Here is a 13670-nt window from a genome sequence, read left to right as displayed (position 1 = left end):
GTGCTTGATACCCTGATTTGCTGTGGGAAATAGAGCTATTTTAGAAATATTTTCAGGTTGCCTGGGAAGCATAAGCAAACAGCACACCAATCAGGCCCCTGTGTAAGAACTGCATGAGTCTATGTGGCGCAATCGGTTAGCGCGTTCGGCTGTTAACCGAAAGGTTGATGGTTCAAGCCCACCCAGGGACGGTGCATTTTGGCTCAAAAATTAAGCGTGACCAACTATGGACTTCTGTTTACCTCTCGCAGGTCTCGTCTGCTGACGTCCAAAAAATCCAATAAACTGCAAGCAATTCTTCTTGCTTGCTTTAGTTTTTCAAAACTTGCCATTCAATTCATAAACATCAAGACTTCATGGGAAGGGTTTGGCTGCAGCGTGTACTGATGCACAGAAGGAAGCTATCCTAGCCAGTCTACTTAAAGAAGCAATGAGGCTCTGCAGGTCCATGTACGTCTCCTACCTTTATTCTGTCATCAGACACACCAGGTGGATTGCCACAAGGACCTCGTGGCGCAATGGTAGCGCGTCTGACTCCAGATCAGAAGGTTTCGTGTTCAAATCACGTCGGGGTCATATTTGCTTTTCCCACTCTGAAATATAAAATTGCTCTTCAGTATCTCGTTATTTCAACCTGACTGCATCTTTGTGCTCTGGGCCTAGTTGTTCTGGCGTTTCGAATGTAAACTTTGCAGCAGGGAAGTATCATATTGACAGACACCCATGAAGGACATGGTCAACCTTTAAAGCAGGCCAATCTCTATGTTTTACTGGATGCAGCAGAAGTATTTCCTCTTTACCATCTCTTCAAGTGGGCCTGACTGATGTGCTGTTTTGTGCACGCTACGTGGGCTTTGTAAAGCATACCTCTGCCATTTGCATGGCCTCCTAGCGCTGTCAATATTTTCGTGTAATCGTTGAATGCTGCACTGTCCTGGGACTCTAGGTGTGACTAAACGATATATGCTGGGGCCCCGAAAGGGGGTCGGCAGTCTAGTGGCAATGCCCATCACTTTGCAGTTTGGGTTTGTGAGTTCAGGTACCGGTCTGGTGTCAGAAAACTGTAAGCGCCCTCCCAATCAACTGTCGGTCCTGGATTGTGAGGATTTCCCCTTATACTGGTCTCAGTAGACACATTTCCATTTTACTTTTTCACTCTCCCATTGCCTATTTCTCTCTCTCTCATAGATACATTATAGACAAGAGAGACATTGTCAGCGAGAGGGCTTCACAGCACCTTCCCCCATTTCCCTAAGTGCATTGCAAGGGGCTCTGGGAGGCGTGCACATTTGTCTGAAACACAAAGATCCACTGGCAATAAAAATCGTAGGTCCCTAGTTTGCATTTCGTAGAATTTGAGGTGACACTCAGAGTTGTCTCGGGCGTGACTGTACCTTTCATAGGAGATGTGCTAATCCCCAAACCCTCTTCCTTTGTCCCAGTAATCTGTCTTAGTGCCTCTAGCAAGTTGTTTTCTGAAACAAAGCTTACCTGAACATCCTGTAAAATTGGTAACTTTTCAGTAGCAGTACAGTGCAGTATATAGCATTCCTGTTGCGCACAGCATCTAGATCCAAAAATTGCTTACTCTACCCCAGAAATTAGAATTCACCCAGTCAAACAGAGGGATCTATAAAGAGCATGGCAAGTAGTTAACATAAGCTACTTCCCCCAAGTTCTCTTGGTGCACTCTGCTGCCCTCTTTTAACAGAAGAATGCAACTGCAGGTCTTGCTTCTCAGCAAGGTACCTACATATAGAAACCTTGGTGCACTCTTGCTAAATCTGCTGGAATGTGTCTTCTATTGTGCCCAAGGTGGTTGTGTATTTGGGGACTCAGGGAAGCAAGGGAGCAGTCTAATGCACTGCAGTGCTAAGAGAGGCATGCCTTTTTCAGAAAAAAGTTCAGGTTTTCTGCCAATCAGAAAAAAATAGCAATGCAATCAGGCCAAAGGCAGAACACACATGCCAGTGAGTCCCTGTGGCGCAATTGGTTAGCGCGTTCGGCTGTTAACCGAAAAGACGCTGCTGTTTTTGGCACAAAGACACAGAGTGTTCCACTCAGTAAACCTGAGTCATTTCTCCCGTGTTCTCTGGGTTCAGCCTACTGTCCCCTTTTAACACAAGTGCGCAACTGTGGCTTTCTCCTCATAGCAAGTTATGCCTACACAGAGGGCATTTGGTGCACTGTTGATGGGCTCTGTCCTCTACTAAATCCCCTGTGTTTGTGGATTACGGGAGGTAGGGAAGTACTTCATACCCGGATTTGCTGTGGGAAATAGAGCTATTTTAGAAATATTTTCAGGTTGCCTGGGGAGCATAAGCAAACAGCACACCAATCAGGCCCCAGTGTAGGCACTGCATGAGTCTCTGTGGCGCAATCGGTTAGCGCGTTCGGCTGTTAACCGAAAGGTTGGTGGTTCAAGCCCACCCAGGGACGATGCATTTTGGCTCAAAAATTCAGCATGACCAACTATGAACTTCTGTTTACCTCTCGCAGGTCTCGTCTGCTGACGTCCAAAAAATCCAATAAACTGCAAGCAATTCTTCTCGCTTGCTTTAGTTTTTCAAAACTTGCCATTCAATTCATAAACATCAAGACTTCATGGGAAGGGTTTGGCTGCAGCGTGTACTGATGCACAGAAGGAAGCTATCCTAGCCAGTCTACTTAAAGAAGCAATGAGGCTCTGCAGGTGCATGTACGTCTCCTACCTTTATTCTGTCATCAGACACACCAGGTGGACTGCCACTAGGACCTCGTGGCGCAATGGTAGCGCTTCTGACTCCAGATCAGAAGGTTTCGTGTTCAAATCACGTCGGGGGCATATTTGCTTTTCCCACTCTGAAATATAAAATTGCTCTTCAGTATCTAGTTATTTCAACCTGACTGCATCTTTGTGCTCTGGGCCTAGTTGTTCTGGCGTTTCGAATGTAAGCTTTGCAGCAGGGAAGTAACATATTGACAGACACCCATGAAGGACATGGTCAACCTTTAAAGCAGGCCAATCTCTATGTTTTACTGGATGCAGCAGAAGTATTTCCTCTTTACCATCTCTTCAAGTGGGCCTGACTGATGTGCTGTTTTGTGCACGCTACGTGGGCTTTGTAAAGCATACCTCTGCCATTTGTATGGCCTCCTAGCGCTGTCAATATTTTCGTGTAATCGCTGAATGCTGCACTGTCCTGGGAACTCTAGGTGTGACTAAAGGATATATGCTGGGGCCCCGAAAGGGGGTCGGCAGTCTAGTGGCAATGGGCATCACTTTGCAGTTTGGGTTTGTGAGTTCAGGTACCGGTCTGGTGTCGGAAACCTGTAAGCGCCCTCCCAATCAACTGTCGGTCCTGGATTGTGAGGATTTCCCCTTATACTGGTCTCAGTAGACACATTTCCATTTTACTTTTTCACTCTCGCATTGCCTATTTCTCTCTCTCTCATAGATACATTATAGACAAGAGAGACATTGTCAGCGAGAGGGTTGCACATCACCTTCCCCCATTTCCCTAAGTGCATTGCATGGGGCTCTGGGAGGCGTGCACATTTGTCTGAAACACAAAGATCCACTGGCAATAAAAAGCGTAGGTCCCTAGTTCGCATTTCCTAGAATTTGAGGAGGCACTCAGAGTTGTCTCGGGCGTGACTGTACCTTTCATAGGAGATGTGCTAATCCCAAAACCCTCTTCCTTTGTCCCAGTAATCTGTCTTAGTGCCTCTAGCAAGTTGTTTTCTGAAACAAAGCTTACCTGAACATCCTGTAAAATTGGTAACTTTTCAGTAGCAGTACAGTGCAGTATATAGCATTCCTGTTGCGCACAGCATCTAGATCCAAAAATTGCTTACTCTACCCCAGAAATTAGAATTCACCCAGTCAAACAGAGGGATCTATAAAGAGCATGGCAAGTAGTTAACATAAGCTACTTCCCCCAAGTTCTCTTGGTGCACTCTGCTGCCCTCTTTTAACAGAAGAATGCAACTGCAGGTCTTGCTTCTCAGCAAGGTACCTACATATAGAAACCTTGGTGCACTCTTGCTAAATCTGCTGGAATGTGTCTTCTATTGTGCCCAAGGTGGTTGTGTATTTGGGGACTCAGGGAAGCAAGGGAGCAGTCTAATGCACTGCAGTGCTAAGAGAGGCATGCCTTTTTCAGAAAAAAGTTCAGGTTTTCTGCCAATCAGAAAAAAATAGCAATGCAATCAGGCCAAAGGCAGAACACACATGCCAGTGAGTCCCTGTGGCGCAATTGGTTAGCGCGTTCGGCTGTTAACCGAAAAGACGCTGCTGTTTTTGGCACAAAGACACAGAGTGTTCCACTCAGTAAACCTGAGTCATTTCTCCCGTGTTCTCTGGGTTCAGCCTACTGTCCCCTTTTAACACAAATGCGCAACTGTGGCTTTCTCCTCATAGCAAGTTATGCCTACACAGAGGACATTTGGTGCACTGTTGATGGGCTCTGTCCTCTACTAAATCCCCTGTGTTTGTGGATTAGGGGAGGTAGGGAAGTGCTTGATACCCGGATTTGCTGTGGGAAATAGAGCTATTTTAGAAATATTTTCAGGTTGCCTGGGGAGCATAAGCAAACAGCACACCAATCAGGCCCCAGTGTAGGCACTGCATGAGTCTCTGTGGCGCAATCGGTTAGCGCGTTCGGCTGTTAACCGAAAGGTTGGTGGTTCAAGCCCACCCAGGGACGATGCATTTTGGCTCAAAAATTCAGCATGACCAACTATGAACTTCTGTTTACCTCTCGCAGGTCTCGTCTGCTGACGTCCAAAAAATCCAATAAACTGCAAGCAATTCTTCTCGCTTGCTTTAGTTTTTCAAAACTTGCCATTCAATTCATAAACATCAAGACTTCATGGGAAGGGTTTGGCTGCAGCGTGTACTGATGCACAGAAGGAAGCTATCCTAGCCAGTCTACTTAAAGAAGCAATGAGGCTCTGCAGGTGCATGTACGTCTCCTACCTTTATTCTGTCATCAGACACACCAGGTGGACTGCCACTAGGACCTCGTGGCGCAATGGTAGCGCTTCTGACTCCAGATCAGAAGGTTTCGTGTTCAAATCACGTCGGGGGCATATTTGCTTTTCCCACTCTGAAATATAAAATTGCTCTTCAGTATCTAGTTATTTCAACCTGACTGCATCTTTGTGCTCTGGGCCTAGTTGTTCTGGCGTTTCGAATGTAAGCTTTGCAGCAGGGAAGTAACATATTGACAGACACCCATGAAGGACATGGTCAACCTTTAAAGCAGGCCAATCTCTATGTTTTACTGGATGCAGCAGAAGTATTTCCTCTTTACCATCTCTTCAAGTGGGCCTGACTGATGTGCTGTTTTGTGCACGCTACGTGGGCTTTGTAAAGCATACCTCTGCCATTTGTATGGCCTCCTAGCGCTGTCAATATTTTCGTGTAATCGCTGAATGCTGCACTGTCCTGGGAACTCTAGGTGTGACTAAAGGATATATGCTGGGGCCCCGAAAGGGGGTCGGCAGTCTAGTGGCAATGGGCATCACTTTGCAGTTTGGGTTTGTGAGTTCAGGTACCGGTCTGGTGTCGGAAACCTGTAAGCGCCCTCCCAATCAACTGTCGGTCCTGGATTGTGAGGATTTCCCCTTATACTGGTCTCAGTAGACACATTTCCATTTTACTTTTTCACTCTCGCATTGCCTATTTCTCTCTCTCTCATAGATACATTATAGACAAGAGAGACATTGTCAGCGAGAGGGTTGCACATCACCTTCCCCCATTTCCCTAAGTGCATTGCATGGGGCTCTGGGAGGCGTGCACATTTGTCTGAAACACAAAGATCCACTGGCAATAAAAAGCGTAGGTCCCTAGTTCGCATTTCCTAGAATTTGAGGAGGCACTCAGAGTTGTCTCGGGCGTGACTGTACCTTTCATAGGAGATGTGCTAATCCCCAAACCCTCTTCCTTTGTCCCAGTAATCTGTCCTAGGGCCTCTAGCAAGTTGTTTTCTGAAACAAAGCTTACCTGAACATCCTGTAAAATTGGTAACTTTTCAGTAGCAGTACAGTGCAGTATATAGCATTCCTGTTGCGCACAGCATCTAGATCCAAAAATTGCTTACTCTACCCCAGAAATTAGAATTCACCCAGTCAAACAGAGGGATCTATAAAGATCATGGCAAGTAGTTAACATAAGCTACTTCCCCCAAGTTCTCTTGGTGCACTCTGCTGCCCTCTTTTAACAGAAGAATGCAACTGCAGGTCTTGCTTCTCAGCAAGGTACCTACATATAGAAACCTTGGTGCACTCTTGCTAAATCTGCTGGAATGTGTCTTCTATTGTGCCCAAGGTGGTTGTGTATTTGGGGACTCAGGGAAGCAAGGGAGCAGTCTAATGCACTGCAGTGCTAAGAGAAGCATGCCTTTTTCAGAAAAAAAGTTCAGGTTTTCTGCCAATCAGAATAAAATAGCAATGCAATCAGGCCAAAGGCAGAACACACATGCCAGTGAGTCTCTGTGGCACAATTGGTTAGCGCGTTCGGCTGTTAACCGAAAAGACGCTGCTGTTTTTGCCACAAAGACACAGAGTGTTCCACTCAGTAAACCTGAGTCATTTCTCCCGTGTTCTCTGGGTTCAGCCTACTGTCCCCTTTTAACACAAGTGCGCAACTGTGGCTTTCTCCTCATAGCAAGTTATGCCTACACAGAGGACATTTGGTGCACTGTTGATGGGCTCTGTCCTCTACTAAATCCCCTGTGTTTGTGGATTAGGGGAGGTAGGGAAGTGCTTGATACCCTGATTTGCTGTGGGAAATAGAGCTATTTTAGAAATATTTTCAGGTTGCCTGGGAAGCATAAGCAAACAGCACACCAATCAGGCCCCAGTGTAAGCACTGCATGAGTCTCTGTGGCGCAATCGGTTAGCGCGTTCGGCTGTTAACCGAAAGGTTGGTGGTTCAAGCCCACCCAGGGACGATGCATTTTGGCTCAAAAATTCAGCATGACCAACTATGAACTTCTGTTTACCTCTCGCAGGTCTCGTCTGCTGACGTCCAAAAAATCCAATAAACTGTAAGCAATTATTCTCGCTTGCTTTAGTTTTTCAAAACTTGCCATTCAATTCATAAACATCAAGACTTCATGGGAAGGGTTTGGCTGCAGCGTGTACTGATGCACAGAAGGAAGCTATCCTAGCCAGTCTACTTAAAGAAGCAATGAGGCTCTGCAGGTGCATGTACGTCTCCTACCTTTATTCTGTCATCAGACACACCAGGTGGATTGCCACAAGGACCTCGTGGCGCAATGGTAGCGTGTCTGACTCCAGATCAGAAGGTTGTGTGTTCAAATCACGTCGGGGTCATACTTCCTTTTCCCACTCTGAAATACAAAATTGCTCTTCAGTATCTCGTTATTTCAACCTGACTGCATCTTTGTGCTCTGGCCTAGTTGTTCTGGCGTTTCGAATGTAAGCTTTGCAGCAGGGAAGTATCATATTGACAGACACCCATGAAGGACATGGTCAACCTTTAAAGCAGGCCAATCTCTATGTTTTACTGGATGCAGCAGAAGTATTTCCTCTTTACCATCTCTTCAAGTGGGCCTGACTGATGTGCTGTTTTGTGCACGCTACGTGGGCTTTGTAAAGCATACCTCTGCCATTTGCATGGCCTCCTAGCGCTGTCAATATTTGCGTGTAATCGCTGAATGCTGCACTGTCCTGGGAACTCTAGGTGTGACTAAAGGATATATGTTGGGGCCCCGAAAGGGGGTCGGCAGTCTAGTGGCAATGGGCATCACTTTGCAGTTTGGTTTTGTGAGTTCAGGTACCGGTCTGGTGTCGGAAACCTGTAAGCGCCCTCCCAATCAACTGTCGGTCCTGGATTGTGAGGATTTCCCCTTATACTGGTCTCAGTAGACACATTTCCATTTTACTTTTTCACTCTCGCATTGCCTATTTCTCTCTCTCTCATAGTTACATTATAGACAAGAGAGACATTGTCAGCGAGAGGGCTTCACAGCACCTTCCCCCATTTCCCTAAGTGCATTGCATGGGGCTCTGGGAGGCGTGCACATTTGTCTGAAACACAAAGATCCACTGGCAATAAAAGGCGTAGGACCCCAGTTCGCATTTCTTAGAATTTGAGGAGGCACTCAGAGTTGTCTCGGGCGTGACTGTACCTTTCATAGGAGATGTGCTAATCCCCAAACCCTCTTCCTTTGTCCCAGTAATCTGTCCTAGGGCCTCTAGCAAGTTGTTTTCTGAAACAAAGCTTACCTGAACATCCTGTAAAATTGGTAACTTTTCAGTAGCAGTACAGTGCAGTATATAGCATTCCTATTGCGCACAGCATCTAGATCCAAAAATTGCTTACTCTACCCCAGAAATTAGAATTCACCCAGTCAAACAGAGGGATCTATAAAGATCATGGCAAGTAGTTAACATAAGCTACTTCCCCCAAGTTCTCTTGGTGCACTCTGCTGCCCTCTTTTAACAGAAGAATGCAACTGCAGGTCTTGCTTCTCAGCAAGGTACCTACATATAGAAACCTTGGTGCACTCTTGCTAAATCTGCTGGAATGTGTCTTCTATTGTGCCCAAGGTGGTTGTGTATTTGGGGACTCAGGGAAGCAAGGGAGCAGTCTAATGCACTGCAGTGCTAAGAGAGGCATGCCTTTTTCAGAAAAAAGTTCAGGTTTTCTGCCAATCAGAAAAAAATAGCAATGCAATCAGGCCAAAGGCAGAACACACATGCCAGTGAGTCTCTGTGGCACAATTGGTTAGCGCGTTCGGCTGTTAACCGAAAAGACGCTGCTGTTTTTGGCACAAAGACACAGAGTGTTCCACTCAGTAAACCTGAGTCATTTCTCCCGTGTTCTCTGGGTTCAGCCTACTGTCCCCTTTTAACACAAGTGCGCAACTGTGGCTTTCTCCTCATAGCAAGTTATGCCTACACAGAGGACATTTGGTGCACTGTTGATGGGCTCTGTCCTCTACTAAATCCCCTGTGTTTGTGGATTAGGGGAGGTAGGGAAGTGCTTGATACCCTGATTTGCTGTGGGAAATAGAGCTATTTTAGAAATATTTTCAGGTTGCCTGGGAAGCATAAGCAAACAGCACACCAATCAGGCCCCAGTGTAAGCAATGCATGAGTCTCTGTGGCGCAATCGGTTAGCGCGTTTGGCTGTTAACCGAAAGGTTGGTGGTTCAAGCCCACCCAGGGACGATGCATTTTGGCTCAAAAATTCAGCATGACCAACTATGAACTTCTGTTTACCTCTCGCAGGTCTCGTCTGCTGACGTCCAAAAAATCCAATAAACTGCAAGCAATTCTTCTCGCTTGCTTTAGTTTTTCAAAACTTGCCATTCAATTCATAAACATCAAGACTTCATGGGAAGGGTTTGGCTGCAGCGTGTACTGATGCACAGAAGGAAGCTATCCTAGCCAGTCTACTTAAAGAAGCAATGAGGCTCTGCAGGTGCATGTACGTCTCCTACCTTTATTCTGTCATCAGACACACCAGGTGGATTGCCACAAGGACCTCGTGGCGCAATGGTAGCGCGTCCGACTCCAGTTCAGAAGGTTTCGTGTTCAAATCACGTCGGGGTCATACTTCCTTTTCCCACTCTGAAATACAAAATTGCTCTTCAGTATCTCGTTATTTCAACCTGACTGCATCTTTGTGCTCTGGGCCTAGTTGTTCTGGCGTTTCGAATGTAAACTTTGCAGCAGGGAAGTATCATATTGACAGACACCCATGAAGGACATGGTCAACCTTTAAAGCAGGCCAATCTCTATGTTTTACTGGATGCAGCAGAAGTATTTCCTCTTTACCATCTCTTCAAGTGGGCCTGACTGATGTGCTGTTTTGTGCACGCTACGTGGGCTTTGTAAAGCATACCTCTGCCATTTGCATGGCCTCCTAGCGCTGTCAATATTTTCGTGTAATCGCTGAATGCTGCACTGTCCTGGGAACTCTAGGTGTGACTAAAGGATATATGTTGGGGCCCCGAAAGGGGGTCGGCAGTCTAGTGGCAATGGGCATCACTTTGCAGTTTGGGTTTGTGAGTTCAGGTACCGGTCTGGTGTCGGAAACCTGTAAGCGCCCTCCCAATCAACTGTCGGTCCTGGATTGTGAGGATTTCCCCTTATACTGGTCTCAGTAGACACATTTCCATTTTACTTTTTCACTCTCGCATTGCCTATTTCTCTCTCTCTCATAGATACATTATAGACAAGAGAGACATTGTCAGCGAGAGGGCTTCACAGCACCTTCCCCCATTTCCCTAAGTGCATTGCAAGGGGCTCTGGGAGACGTGGACATTTGTCTGAAACGCAAAGATCCACTGGCAATAAAAAGCGTAGGTCCCTAGTTTGCATTTCTTAGAATTTGAGGTGACACTCAGAGTTGTCTCAGGCGTGACTGTACCTTTCATAGGAGATGTGTTAATCCCCAAACCCTCTTCCTTTGTCCCAGTAATCTGTCTTAGTGCCTCTAGCAAGTTGTTTTCTGAAACAAAGCTTACCTGAACATCCTGTAAAATTGGTAACTTTTCAGTAGCAGTACAGTGCAGTATATAGCATTCCTGTTGCGCACAGCATCTAGATCCAAAAATTGCTTACTCTACCCCAGAAATTAGAATTCACCCAGTCAAACAGAGGGATCTATAAAGATCATGGCAAGTAGTTAACATAAGCTACTTCCCCCAAGTTCTCTTGGTGCACTCTGCTGCCCTCTTTTAACAGAAGAATGCAACTGCAGGTCTTGCTTCTCAGCAAGGTACCTACATATAGAAACCTTGGTGCACTCTTGCTAAATCTGCTGGAATGTGTCTTCTATTGTGCCCAAGGTGGTTGTGTATTTGGGGGCTCAGGGAAGCAAGGGAGCAGTCTAATGCACTGCAGTGCTAAGAGAGGCGTGCCTTTTTCAGAAAAAAGTTCAGGTTTTCTGCCAATCAGAAAAAAATAGCAATGCAATCAGGCCAAAGGCAGAACACACATGCCAGTGAGTCTCTGTGGCACAATTGGTTAGCGCGTTCGGCTGTTAACCGAAAAGACGCTGCTGTTTTTGGCACAAAGACACAGAGTGTTCCACTCAGTAAACCTGAGTCATTTCTCCCGTGTTCTCTGGGTTCAGCCTACTGTCCCCTTTTAACACAAGTGCGCAACTGTGGCTTTCTCCTCATAGCAAGTTATGCCTACACAGAGGACATTTGGTGCACTGTTGATGGGCTCTGTCCTCTACTAAATCCCCTGTGTTTGTGGATTAGGGGAGGTAGGGAAGTGCTTGATACCCTGATTTGCTGTGGGAAATAGAGCTATTTTAGAAATATTTTCAGGTTGCCTGGGAAGCATAAGCAAACAGCACACCAATCAGGCCCCAGTGTAAGCACTGCATGAGTCTCTGTGGCGCAATCGTTTAGCGCGTTTGGCTGTTAACCGAAAGGTTGGTGGTTCAAGCCCACCCAGGGATGATGCATTTTGGCTCAAAAATTCAGCATGACCAACTATGAACTTCTGTTTACCTCTCGCAGGTCTCGTCTGCTGACGTCCAAAAAATCCAATAAACTGTAAGCAATTCTTCTCGCTTGCTTTAGTTTTTCAAAACTTGCCATTCAATTCATAAACATCAAGACTTCATGGGAAGGGTTTGGCTGCAGCGTGTACTGATGCACAGAAGGAAGCTATCCTAGCCAGTCTACCTAAAGAAGCAATGAGGCTCTGCAGGTGCATGTACGTCTCCTACCTTTATTCTGTCATCAGACACACCAGGTGGACTGCCACAAGGACCTCGTGGCGCAATGGTAGCGCGTCTGACTCCAGATCAGAAGGTTGCGTGTTCAAATCACATCGGGGTCATATTTGCTTTTCCCACTCTGAAATACAAAATTGCTCTTCAGTATCTCGTTATTTCAACCTGACTGCAACTTTGTGCTCTCGGCCTAGTTGTTCTGGGGTTTCGAATGTAAGCTTTGCAGCAGGGAAGTATCATATTGACAGACACCCATGAAGGACATGGTCAACCTTTAAAGCGGGCCAATCTCTATGTTTTACTGGATGCAGCAGAAGTATTTCCTCTTTACCATCTCTTCAAGTGGGCCTGACTGATGTGCTGTTTTGTGCACGCTACGTGGGCTTTGTAAAGCATACCTCTGCCATTTGCATGGCCTCCTAGCGCTGTCAATATTTTCGTGTAATCGCTGAATGCTGCACTGTCCTGGGAACTCTAGGTGTGACTAAAGGATATAAGTTGGGGCCCCGAAAGGGGGTCGGCAGTCTAGTGGCAACGGGCATCACTTTGCAGTTTGGGTTTGTGAGTTCAGGTACCGGTCTGGTGTCGGAAACCTGTAAGCGCCCTCCCAATCAACTGTCGGTCCTGGATTGTGAGGATTTCCCCTTATACTGGTCTCAGTAGACACATTTCCATTTTACTTTTTCACTCTCGCATTGCCTATTTCTCTCTCTCTCATAGATACATTATAGACAGGAGAGACATTGTCAGCGAGAGGGCTTCACAGCACCTTCCCCCCTTTCCCTAAGTGCATTGCAAGGGGCTCTGGGAGGCGTGCACATTTGTCTGAAACACAAAGATCCACTGGCAATAAAAAGCGTAGGTCCCTAGTTTGCATTTCTTAGAATTTGAGGTGACACTCAGAGTTGTCTCGGGCGTGACTGTACCTTTCATAGGAGATGTGCTAATCCCCAAACCCTCTTCCTTTGTCCCAGTAATCTGTCTTAGTGCCTCTAGCAAGTTGTTTTCTGAAACAAAGTTTACCTGAACATCCTGTAAAATTGGTAACTTTTCAGTAGCAGTACAGTGCAGTATATAGCATTCCTGTTGCGCACAGCATCTAGATCCAAAAATTGCTTACTCTACCCCAGAAATTAGAATTCACCCAGTCAAACAGAGGGATCTATAAAGAGCATGGCAAGTAGTTAACATAAGCTACTTCCCCCAAGTTCTCTTGGTGCACTCTGCTGCCCTCTTTTAACAGAAGAATGCAACTGCAGGTCTTGCTTCTCAGCAAGGTACCTACAAATAGAATCCTTGGTGCACTCTTGCTAAATCTGCTGGAATGTGTCTTCTATTGTGCCCAAGGTGGTTGTGTATTTGGGGACTCAGGGAAGCAAGGGAGCCGTCTAATGCACTGCAGTGCTAAGAGAGGCATGCCTTTTTCAGAAAAAAGTTCAGGTTTTCTGCCAATCAGAAAAAAATAGCAATGCAATCAGGCCAAAGGCAGAACTCACATGCCAGTGAGTCTCTGTGGCGCAATTGGTTAGCGCGTTCGGCTGTTAACCGAAAAGACGCTGCTGTTTTTGGCAGAAAGACACAGAGTGTTCCACTCAGTAAACCTGAGTCATTTCTCCCGTGTTCCCTGGGTTCAGCCTACTGTCCCCTTTTAACACAAGTGCGCAACTGTGGCTTTCTCCTCATAGCAAGTTATGCCTATACAGAGGACATTTGGTGCACTGTTGATGGGCTCTGTCCTCTACTAAATCCCCTGTGTTTGTGGATTAGGGGAGGTAGGGAAGTGCTTGATACCCTGATTTGCTGTGGGAAATAGAGCTGTTGATGGGCTCTGTCCTCTACTCAATCCCCTGTGTTCGTGGATTACGGGAGGTAGGGAAGTGCTTGATACCCTGATTTGCTGTGGGAAATAGAGCCATTTTAGAAGTATTTTCAGGTTGCCTGGGGAGCATAAGCAAAC

The 13670-nt window shown here is 46.3% G+C and overlaps 7 non-coding genes across 7 annotated transcripts; all 7 read left to right on the top strand.

The window, feature by feature from the left end:
- Nucleotides 1-504: 504 nt before the first annotated feature.
- TRNAW-CCA (transfer RNA tryptophan (anticodon CCA)) lies at nucleotides 505-576 on the top strand. The gene has a single exon. It is a non-coding gene; the product is annotated as a tRNA-Trp (tRNA).
- Nucleotides 577-2365: 1789 nt separating this feature from the next.
- Nucleotides 2366-2439, top strand: TRNAN-GUU (transfer RNA asparagine (anticodon GUU)). The gene has a single exon. It is a non-coding gene; the product is annotated as a tRNA-Asn (tRNA).
- Nucleotides 2440-4614: 2175 nt separating this feature from the next.
- Nucleotides 4615-4688, top strand: TRNAN-GUU (transfer RNA asparagine (anticodon GUU)). The gene has a single exon. It is a non-coding gene; the product is annotated as a tRNA-Asn (tRNA).
- Nucleotides 4689-6864: 2176 nt separating this feature from the next.
- Nucleotides 6865-6938, top strand: TRNAN-GUU (transfer RNA asparagine (anticodon GUU)). The gene has a single exon. It is a non-coding gene; the product is annotated as a tRNA-Asn (tRNA).
- Nucleotides 6939-7251: 313 nt separating this feature from the next.
- TRNAW-CCA (transfer RNA tryptophan (anticodon CCA)) lies at nucleotides 7252-7323 on the top strand. Its single transcript has one exon. It is a non-coding gene; the product is annotated as a tRNA-Trp (tRNA).
- Nucleotides 7324-9112: 1789 nt separating this feature from the next.
- Nucleotides 9113-9186, top strand: TRNAN-GUU (transfer RNA asparagine (anticodon GUU)). Its single transcript has one exon. It is a non-coding gene; the product is annotated as a tRNA-Asn (tRNA).
- Nucleotides 9187-11748: 2562 nt separating this feature from the next.
- TRNAW-CCA (transfer RNA tryptophan (anticodon CCA)) lies at nucleotides 11749-11820 on the top strand. The gene has a single exon. It is a non-coding gene; the product is annotated as a tRNA-Trp (tRNA).
- The last annotated feature ends 1850 nt before the right edge of the window (nucleotides 11821-13670 follow it).

This window comes from Ambystoma mexicanum, chromosome 11 (assembly GCF_040938575.1).
Source record: "Ambystoma mexicanum isolate Mex_15411 chromosome 11, UKY_AmexF1_1, whole genome shotgun sequence".
Lineage (NCBI taxonomy): Eukaryota > Metazoa > Chordata > Amphibia > Caudata > Ambystomatidae > Ambystoma > Ambystoma mexicanum.
This window is presented reverse-complemented; position numbering and strand designations above follow the sequence as displayed.